Here is a 10148-nt window from a genome sequence, read left to right as displayed (position 1 = left end):
AATGCCATCCATGGAGGCGTGTAGCCAGATCTCTTCTCAGTCCTCAAGACCCAACCTAAATGCCTCTTCTTCCAGGAAGCCCTTCTAAGATGCCATCATAGAGATCGTGTCCCTTCCCCATGGCTCCTCACTACCACGTCTCTTTCCTATACAGACTTTACTGGATTATTCCTTGAGTGTTCCTGTTTGGGGGAGTGCTGTCTGCCTTGCCTGATAGCACAGGCACTGCATGTGGCTGATCTGATCAACGCTGCACCTACAGCACCCAGCTCACATCTGATTTGTACTAAGTCCATAATGAGTGGCTGTCTGGCTACAGACAGACAAGAGTATCCACTGCGGAGACAGTAAGAAGGAGCATGTACTTGAGGTGGAGATGAGAGTACATTATTAGGGGAGATATCTAAGGGGGAGAAGCTCGAGCTAGTCCTGAGGGGTGATTAGGAGCTCCACGCAAGACATGGCACACAGGGAAACAAGGCTCACACAAAAACCTGGCCTCCTAAGAGCAGAGGATACAATTAGAGGACTCCGGGTTTGTGAAATCCCAGAGCTCCCTCAACCCCCGTGTTCTGGAGATGGAGCCCGACGAGCCCCCACAGACCCAGTGGAAAGCTTGGGGAGACTATTCACACCTGTGGCTGTGTTTTGGCAAGATGGGCCCACTTCATACCAAGGACTAGAACCCACTCTCCCAGTCCGTGTGTGTCCTAGTCTGTGATCAAGCAGTTTCCAGTCCAATGATACTGTGTGTTTTCACCCTGCCACCTGCCATTAGCAAATTCTCCCACCAGTGCTGAGAGGTAAATCACTGTGATTGTTTCTCTACATCACCGCTGAGAGTATAAGAGCATGGAGCTTAGCTGACTCACTGGCGTTGGCGAGCAGACGAGGAGCAGAATTTGGTACCTGCCATTGGTTGTGAGGCAGGCCAGACTTGCAGCCTCCAGCAGCTGGACCGCTGCTGGACATTGAAGACAGCGGGATGCCCAGGAGTCCATGAGCCTTGCAGATCCCAGTCCCTACCCTAAAACTCTCCCCTCCCCTTCTCCTTCCTCTTCTCCCTTCTTCATGCTCCAGATCGACATGGTTCTGCAAATCGTCCCCATCCATAGCTCCCCTGCCACAGGGAGCCACATGTTTTCTCTTCTTTGATGTGTGTGTGTGTGTGTGTGTGTGTGTGTGTGTGTGTGTGTGTGTGTATGAGAATGCATGTATTTCTATGTGCAGTGTAGAGGACAAAGGTCAGCACCGGATATTTTCTTCAGTCACTCTCCATCTAACAGGGTCTCAGTACTAGCCTTACAAGTGCACAGCACTACATCCAGTTTGGTTTGGTTTGCTTCTTTGACACAGGTTCTGGGTATCAACCTCAGGCCCTCATGCTTGCAGAGCAAATGCTTTACTGACAGAGCTGTATCCCCACCTCTGCCTTCTCTGCCTGATGCTCCTGAACCGTCAGATTCCCCCTTCCTTAGGAGACCCCTGCTGTTACACAGGATGGGAAGGAGGCTCAGTGGCCATCCTGGGAATCCTGGAGTCAGCCTTGGGTGGAGTTATCCCCTCCTCTCAGGAGTTTCCCACAAAGGGGCACAGGGACCTCTCTCCTACTTCTCCTTACAGCTTTTTTCACATACTCACAGGCAGAGGCCCTGCAAGCCTGCCCAGAATATTAACATAGCCTTCCAAATGTGCCAGGAAAACCGGGCAATCCCCATCAGCCTCAGGGGCCAGCTGGAGAGGCTGCCATGCAGGGCACTGAGGGACAGGCCAGCTCATCAGAGCCCTTCTATAGGAAGGCAGGCAGGAGGCTAGAGGCTCAGGCTCCCCTTTCAGACAGTACCAACCCACTGATTTGAGCTGGTCCAGCTTCCTCAGGCCTGGCACACAGGCTGGAATCCTCCAGAATGAAGGCCCTCAGTGAATTTGGGGAAGATTAAATTAAAGAGTCAGAGCTCTGAGCACTGGGAAGCAACTATAAATCTGCTTTCAGAGGAGCATAGAGAGCACCAGGAGAAACCAGTTTGTTTAAGCTGCTGGTGGGCACTGACTCCCTTTGTAAAAGTGTGATTCAGGAGAACGGGCCTGGGCAACCACTTGTTACCAAGGCTTAGACTAGGAGCCTGGAGGTGGTACCTTAAAGAGTAGCAAGGGTATGAGATCAAATAGATCACAGCTCTGTCACTTAGAGGCTATACAATCTCGGGCAGGCCACCTAACCTCTCCATCTCTTTCTTCCCTCAAAAACTAATCAAACAAAGTTACCATGTGCACCTGCCCCACAAGGACAACCAAAGCGGTAACCATGGTGACAATTAAGACACTAGCGATGGTGCAGAAAAGTAATGGGCAAAATGTTAATTTGAGTTAACGCAAGGCACTTGTTCTCTGCCAGGCATTGTTCGCTCCTTCAGTTCCTGTGGCAATTCTGAAGTAAGATGCCTCGAAGCTTCAGCTAAACGGCAGAAGTGGGAACACAGAGATGGGGAATAACTTCCCAAGGTCACACAGCCAGGGGCAGGAATCAAGTCTGGGCAGCCATATCCTTCCTGATAGCAAATGTGCTACTCTTCTGACTCTCAGAAGCAGAGTCCTGAAGGAACATGGGATCCTTTCCCCACATTCACTGTGAAGGAGACACTTGAGCAAGCATGGAGGGTGTGGCTCCTACAACAAAAAGCAGGGCCTCTCTGTGACCCTAAATGCCTTCTGGGTTCTGACAACCCTCACTTCCTCGTCCTTGAGGAAAACCAGTTAGTATCAATGTAATTGATACTGACACCCAAATGCAGCATGGTACAACCTGTGCAAAATGAGTCCAGGCTCCCACAGATACCCAGGCCACATCACTCCAGGCTCCAGGTGAGGGAGCTTATTCTCTTCATAACTCCAGCAAGGCCAGGGCTAGAATCCCACCCATCTGGGTGATCCACACCAGCCCCAAAGACATAATGAAATGTGTGACTACCATAGACTAGACTCGTGGTTATCAAAGTCAGATCTTTAATCTGTAGTTAAGACCCTGTGTACTCGAAGCCTTAGAGAGGAAGCCCAGCCATGAGTCAAAAGCACAGGACACAGAGCAAGCTGGCCCACAGAGCTGGCTGTGGCTAGAAGCCCTTGGCTGTGTCATTTCACCCATGCCTCAGTTTCCCCACATGTAAAAAGCAGGTGACTATAGCTAGAGAGTCATTTTGAGGACACCAAGTGTTTTTTAAGACATACATATGGTAAATAGTTCTCCCTTGGTCACCAGCCTACTCCTTTTTTATTTTTTTATTATTGATTAAGTTATTTATTTGCTTTACCTCCCAATGGCAGCTTCCTCTCCCCCTCTCCTCTTACTCCCTTCCTCTCTCAACCCCTGCCTCCACCTCCTTCCTTTCTCCTCAGAGAAGAGCAGGCCTCCCAGAAATATCCACCAGCCTGGGCATATCAAGTTGCAGTAGGACTAGGTGCATCTTCTCCTGTTATGGCTAGACAAGGCAGCCCAGAAGGGGGAAAGGGATCCAAAGGCAGGCAGCAGAATCAGAGACAGCCCTTGCTCCTGCTCTTAGGAGTCCCACATGAAGACTCAGCTGCACATCTGTTACATATGTGTAGGGGTCTAGGTCCATCCCATGCATGTTCTTTGGCTGGCAGTTCAGTTTCTATAAGGCCCTATGGGCCCAGGTTTGTTGATTCTGTAGGGCTTGTGGTGTCCTTGGCCCCTCTGGCATCTTCATTTCCCCTCTTCCATAGGATTCCCTAATGCTTGGCTGTGGGTCTCTGCAACTGTTTCCATCAGTTGCATGGTGAAGCCTCTCTTATGACAGCTATGCCAGGCTCCTGTCTTCAGGTATAGCAGAATATCATTAAGAGTGTCAGGGGTGGACTTCCTCTCATGGCATGAGTCCCAAGCTGGGCCAGTCACTGCTTGGCTACTCCCGCAGTTTACTTACCTTTGCACATCTTATAGGTAGGAAAAATTGTGGGTTGAAGGTTTTGTGGCTGGGTTGGTGCCCCAATCCTTTTATCGGCAGTCTTGTCTGGCTACAGGACATGACCATCTCAGGCTCCATATCCCCCATTGCTAGGACTCTTAGCTAGCATCACCCTCAGATTCCTGGGAGTTTCCCTTGTCCTAGGTTTCTAGCTCATCTCAGAGATGCCCCCCTTCAAAGAGAGCCCAAGTGGGGACACTTGAATCTTACTGAGAATGGAAAATAGAATAAACATGGGGGTGGGCAGATGGAGGGAGAAGACTGGGTCAGGGAGGGGATGGGAACAGGAGGCAGAGAATACTGAGACAACTGGAAAGGGAGGAGGGGGCATGAGTCTATTCTTGGAAGATGAATCGGTTCTTTGAGAGCACCTTTCCCCAAATGGGGGGAAAAAAAGAGCCTTCAAAAAAGTCACAAAAGAGGTAACATATCTCCCAAGCCAGATGGTGCTCTCGCTCACAGGAACAAATGGTAGACTGAATAATACTAGAATTTGACTCTATGCTGTAAGACAGAACAAACCAAACTACATGTTTAAGCATAAACATGCACTCCTAGGAAGATCACAGAGCCCAGCGACTGTCTACCGAGTGTTGCAAGTCTGTATACCATGCCTGCTGGTTGAACAGGCCACCAGGCCGCCAGGAACTGCATCTGTGACTCAGAAACCACACCGTGCTGGGGGCCTTGCCTACCCACTGGCCTGTCTGCAGTGAGAGCTATGTTCCTCCTGCCACTCAAGCTGCTGCCCAGGAACACTCAGCCGTACAGTGTAGCTCACAGGGATGGCACAGGCAGGCACAGGCAGGATCTACACCTCCATGCCAACGGTCCCCACATCACTTCGAACCATTCGTGCCATGCCCGTCTTGCCAGAAGGCAGGATGGCAGCTTGCTTGCCCTGCCTTGGTCATTCTCACATCTAGACCTTTCTCCATCATAATAATGACAAGTTTTCATTTCATGTGTGGGGAATGGGGTCCAGAGGGAAAGGAGCAATGACTTCCCGTTTTGTATGGAACTTTGTCGTTCACAAAGTCATTTCAGAACCACCATCTTCTTTGAATGGCCAACACCCCAAGTGGGTAGTAAGTCAGTGATGATGCCCTGTGTACTACAGTAAAAAGAGGTGTGGGTTGGAGTTTTATGAAGGACACACAGCAAGCTGGGAGGTGGGCAGAGCTCTGCCATACACACCATCCCTCTCTAGTCTGGTGCTCTTAACACTTCCTTCCTTGCTACAGGCTCAGGTCCTGCAGGAAGGCTGGTGGGGGTGATGCTCCCACCAGACAGTCCTCTCTGCCCAAGACATGCACCAGGTAACTCAAAAGCTACCCTAACCCTACTACCCAGTCTTCACATTGCGGATTGCATGCCCCAACTCTCAACTGCTTCCAGCACTCATGGGCCTCTGCTTCCTTCTAAAAATTTCCCCAATCACTCACACCCATCCCAGCCAGCCTTTCAGATGCATCTCACCAGCTCTCCACCCGCCTGTTTCATCCCCCACAGCCACAGCTGGCATGGAAGATGCTACCCTCAGTACCTTGTGCTTCCTCCCAGGGCCCTCCTTCCTTCCTTGGGCTTCTTTTCTGCTTGCCTGGGGATATTTAAAGGTCATGAGCCATGGTGTGTTTGCCTTGGAAGCTCTCAAAGACCTCGCAGGGAGCCTGTGACAGTCAGAACTCAACATGTGTTAGTTTCTCTTGACCTCTGAAGGCAGATCTGTGTGCATCTGTGTGCATCTGTGTGCAAGGACACTGCCTTCAGTTTCCCCAGTGCACTTTGAAAGCAAACTCACAGCACCGGGTTAGTGCAGAAGCTGCAAGTAAGCACAGGCAATCCCTGGGTCTGTGTACAAATTAAAAGAGCAATTACTGTAAAAGTGAGCTTAAGTTTCTTCAAAACTGTGAGCCCTGAAACAGAACCTGAAGTCTACTCCATGCCTACAGCTGCATCCATCTACAGTTACAGTCTCTTCCTAACGTCCCAGCTGCAAAATGTCCCCTTCATTGCAGACGCTGTGTTAAAACCAAGGAGCAGCAGGAGTCCTATCCCCAGGCCTGGCCTTGGCAGAGAAAGTGAAGTGATGGACACCTAACAAGCCAAGGACAGACAAAATAGAAAACACGAATACAGCCTGTCCAGAGAGCCACAAAGGCACAGAGAGCGAAGCTAAACTTGAAAGTAGCACATGCATGGGACTGTGATACTGTGTGTGTTCACACACACACACACACACACACACACACACACACACACACTTGTGTAGTGGGATGAGGTTTGCATTAGTTAAGGTGCTAAAAGACAGAACACTAAAATTGGCAGGCAAAGCAAACTTCTCAGTCAGCTGTCCATCTGAATGATGCAAAGACAGGTCTGAGTCTCTAGACCTCACTTTCTCACCAACAGTGGGGTGAATAGTAGATTCCTGGAATTTTCTGGGAATCAATTCCAGAGGAAATGTACAGAAATCACTTTCTGATAAAAACCAGTCAGCACCTCCTCATGGCATTCAGCTTGAATGCTGGGGGCTGGCAGTGCAGTAGAGGGGAGCCCTTGGCCTGGAGGCTCTGGAGGTAGCTTCAGATACCAGTCCCAGCCCTCACCTAATGGGGCCCCAGGCAAAGCTGTGTCGTCTTTCTAGGCTCAGTCTCCCTGAACTGTGAGACAGAATTTGTAATGTATGGCTCTAATGGTGAAAATGGAATAAATTCCCAAGAAAACATAATTAGGTTATTTTTGTCAAATACTTCGCCAGAAATTCCAAGACAGGCTAAAACTTGGGTTCCTGACCTATGTGACCCGCACAGATACAGATGTTAGGAGGGGTGAATGATGTAGGGAAAGATTTGCAAGGCTCTGATTATTCAATATGGCGTGTTGAGAAACTTCTTTTAACAAGATACAATGAAATGTCTATTCACCCCAGATAAGGAGGATACCATCAGGAAAAAAAAAATCTTCCAAGTCCAGCTTGGTGAACCAGTGAGCTTACTGGGGGTGAAGGTGACTCTGGAGCAGCGGTACCTCCAGGAAGCCACATCAGCTTGCCGCTGCCCCCATGACAACCTGTGTCACTACAGAGTCCCAACTCCTCCAGTTTTTTCTGCTTATTTAACCTGAGGAGGGAAGGGAGTGTTACCAGAGCAGATGTGGGATCTCATGAGGGTCTTTACAGGATCATCCCAGCCTAAGACAGGGCTGATTACACACAACAGGGAAAAAGTGCAAGCTGATACAAGGTGACCCCTGACCATCAGGTACTGTCGTGGCCATAGGGACAAGCCTCCAGAAAGTAAATCAAGTGACAGGCTGAGCATTTGAGATTATACCCTTATGATGGCCAGAGAGAGATGGCTCAGTGGCTAAGAGCATTGACTGCTTTCCAGAGGACCCAGCCTCATTTCCTGGCACCTACGTGGCAGCTCACAGCCGTCTCTAACTCCACTTACAGAGTACCTGACCCCAATTCTGGTCTTTGCAGGCTCTGTATATATGACATGCACAGACATACATGGAAGGCAGAACACTCATACACATAAAATAAAAACAAATATTTTTTAAAAAGATTATGTACTTACTGTTCACAAATTTGGAAGACCAGCATTTCACTGAAGGATGGCGACACACACACACACACACACACACACACACACACACACACACACATACCCTTGTGAGACTCCAGACAATTTTTAAAATGTGTATAATTAATTTGGGTAATAAAATATTCAGCTGACCTAATTTTCACATTGGGACTAGGAAACATGGTGCACTTTTCATAAATCCAGCAAAATGCTTAGTCATGTCAACATGCAGACTGACATGTCCTAGAAGACAAAAGCAGAGCACCACAGCCAGTACTCAGGGGCCACCTTGTCCCCTAGCAACTCCTCTGAGGCCAGCTCCTGCAGAAAGCTCCTGACCTTCATTGCTTACTAAAACAGCATCTTGTAGCTAGGAGGGCAAGAACAGACTGGAAATGACTTCCAGGGTGGCTACCCCAGCTTCCTTGTCCCTTGATGGGCAATTATGGGCTGTGTTTGACAGCCTGTCTCAAGCTTCCCAGTAGGATGCTGCTCCTATTAGAAGCCCACTCATCAAACCACCCTCCACGGACCTTTCCTCACTTGGGAGCCTCTAGAGTAAACTCTTCCCACCTCAGTCCTCATCTCATGGTATTCTGAGAAGTGGGGGGAGTGAGAACCAAAACACAGCAGAAAACAAGACAATTATATAGAGGCAGAATGAAGACAAAAAGAACAGCGTGAACACTGGGAGGTAAGGCAGGAGGAAGAGAGGTTCAATCAAGACCCAGTGAAAGCTGAGACCAGAAAGGAATGGCAGCCCCTTGGGCCAGGACAGCCCTTACCACCACCCACCCATGATAGCCCAGATAACCATCAGTCCCGCAAACCTCATGTCCTGCAAATGCTGGCGGGTCCTACATCTCCCCAGCAGGTGGTCCACCATGGTCATTGATCCGTGAGCCCTGCCAAGAGAAGGGTCTGGCTCCACGGTCCTCCTCATCCTATCCCACTGCCACACCTCCTCCACTTCCTCTCACATGCCCAGTGGAACCAGGGTGGAGGAAAACCCAAACTGTATGAACAACAGGGACCTATGATCTTGAGAAGGTTTCTGAATGATGACGCAAATCTTTGTCTCAAAAATACCCATGATGAGAGCCAGAGAGGTGGCTCAGGGGTAAAGATACTTGCTGCCAGTCCTGATAACCTGAGTTTGATCCCCAGAGCACATGAGGGAGAAGAAGAGAATTGATTCTTACAACTTTTCCTCTGACCTCTACACATGTGCTTTGGCCCATTCATGCCACCAACACACACACCAACACCCACTAATTAACGAGTTATTTCTAATTTTGAATAGGTGTGGACACATTTCTCAAAATCTTCCTAGAGCCTTTGAGATAAAACCCAGCGGTACATTCAGTCATATAACCAAGGAGAATTTGTTTCAATGCATCATGCTCACATTGAACCCATCTCTGCTCCCCACAAAAATGTCATTATTTCCCAAGCTTCCAGTGCCACCAATCACAAGGTACTATCTGAAATCCCAGGTAACAGTGCTGGGGGGGGGGGGTGATCCAGTCAGTCAACATAACAGAGCAGCCAGGAGCCCAGGCTTTAAAGCAACCCTACTCAGGTTCATAGCCCAGCCTTGTCACTACTGAGCGTGATGTCAGACAGCTAATGGAACCCCCATGAGCTCCAGTAACCCTGACAAATAGAAGCAATGCCTACCCACCTCTCAGGACATTAATACAGGTGAAATGCAAAATGCTTAACATGGCCTGAGGCAAAAAAAAAAAAAATAGGCTCAGTACAGGAGACTTGCTATTGCTCATGTCACTGACGCTGGGAATATTTTGGCTCTCTAGACTTCCAAAATGGTCGCATCATGTCACAAAGCATAGCAGAGCAGACAGACAGACAGTGTCTAATCCCAGCTCTTTAACTCACCCAGCAGACTCCCCAGAATTCATTTCCCTCATTTGCAAACGTGGGAAACATAACAACATCTACCTTGCAGGGCTGCTGTGAGTACTAAACAGATAAACGCCCCAGCAGATGCCCAATAAAGAGTGCAGTGGCTGCTGAGGACTTAATTACGGCCTACCTCAAATCATCCTGCAAGAGTGTCTCACGTGGAACACTCTCTGCAAGCACCTGACCATCCTGAGGTGGAAATATCCAAGCAGCTGCTACTTTCCTAGGCTCTCTTACCAAGAAGAAAAGTGAGGCGTGGTAGGAGATGTAAAGCTGGCCTCCCACACACCCAACCGAGGGGCCAGTGTTAGACAGGCAAGCGCTGCAGAAGCATGCTTGGGAATGAGGATTCCCAGCCTGCCTCAAGCGTACTGACAGTAACACCCTGGGCATGAGGGACCCCAGCTCAGCTGTCACAAAGCCTCAGGTAGTTCTGACACTGAGATGACACATTGGTCTCTATAGATGAGGCCCAATGCTTTTAGCTTTCCCTTAATCTGCCCCCAGTTCCCCTCTGGAAGATCAACAGCTGTGTCAACCCAACCCCCCAGTCTCTATCAGGAGTCTATTTTCTCCTCCACCCTTCCTCAGAGATTCCTGAAACACACACACACACACACACACACACACACACACACACACACACACA

The sequence above is a fragment of the Psammomys obesus genome, unplaced genomic scaffold (assembly GCF_907164565.1).
Source record: "Psammomys obesus unplaced genomic scaffold, mPsaObe1.curated_primary_1811, whole genome shotgun sequence".
NCBI lineage: Eukaryota > Metazoa > Chordata > Mammalia > Rodentia > Muridae > Psammomys > Psammomys obesus.
The sequence above is the reverse complement of the archived record's forward strand: the minus strand, read 5'-3'. Positions refer to the sequence as shown.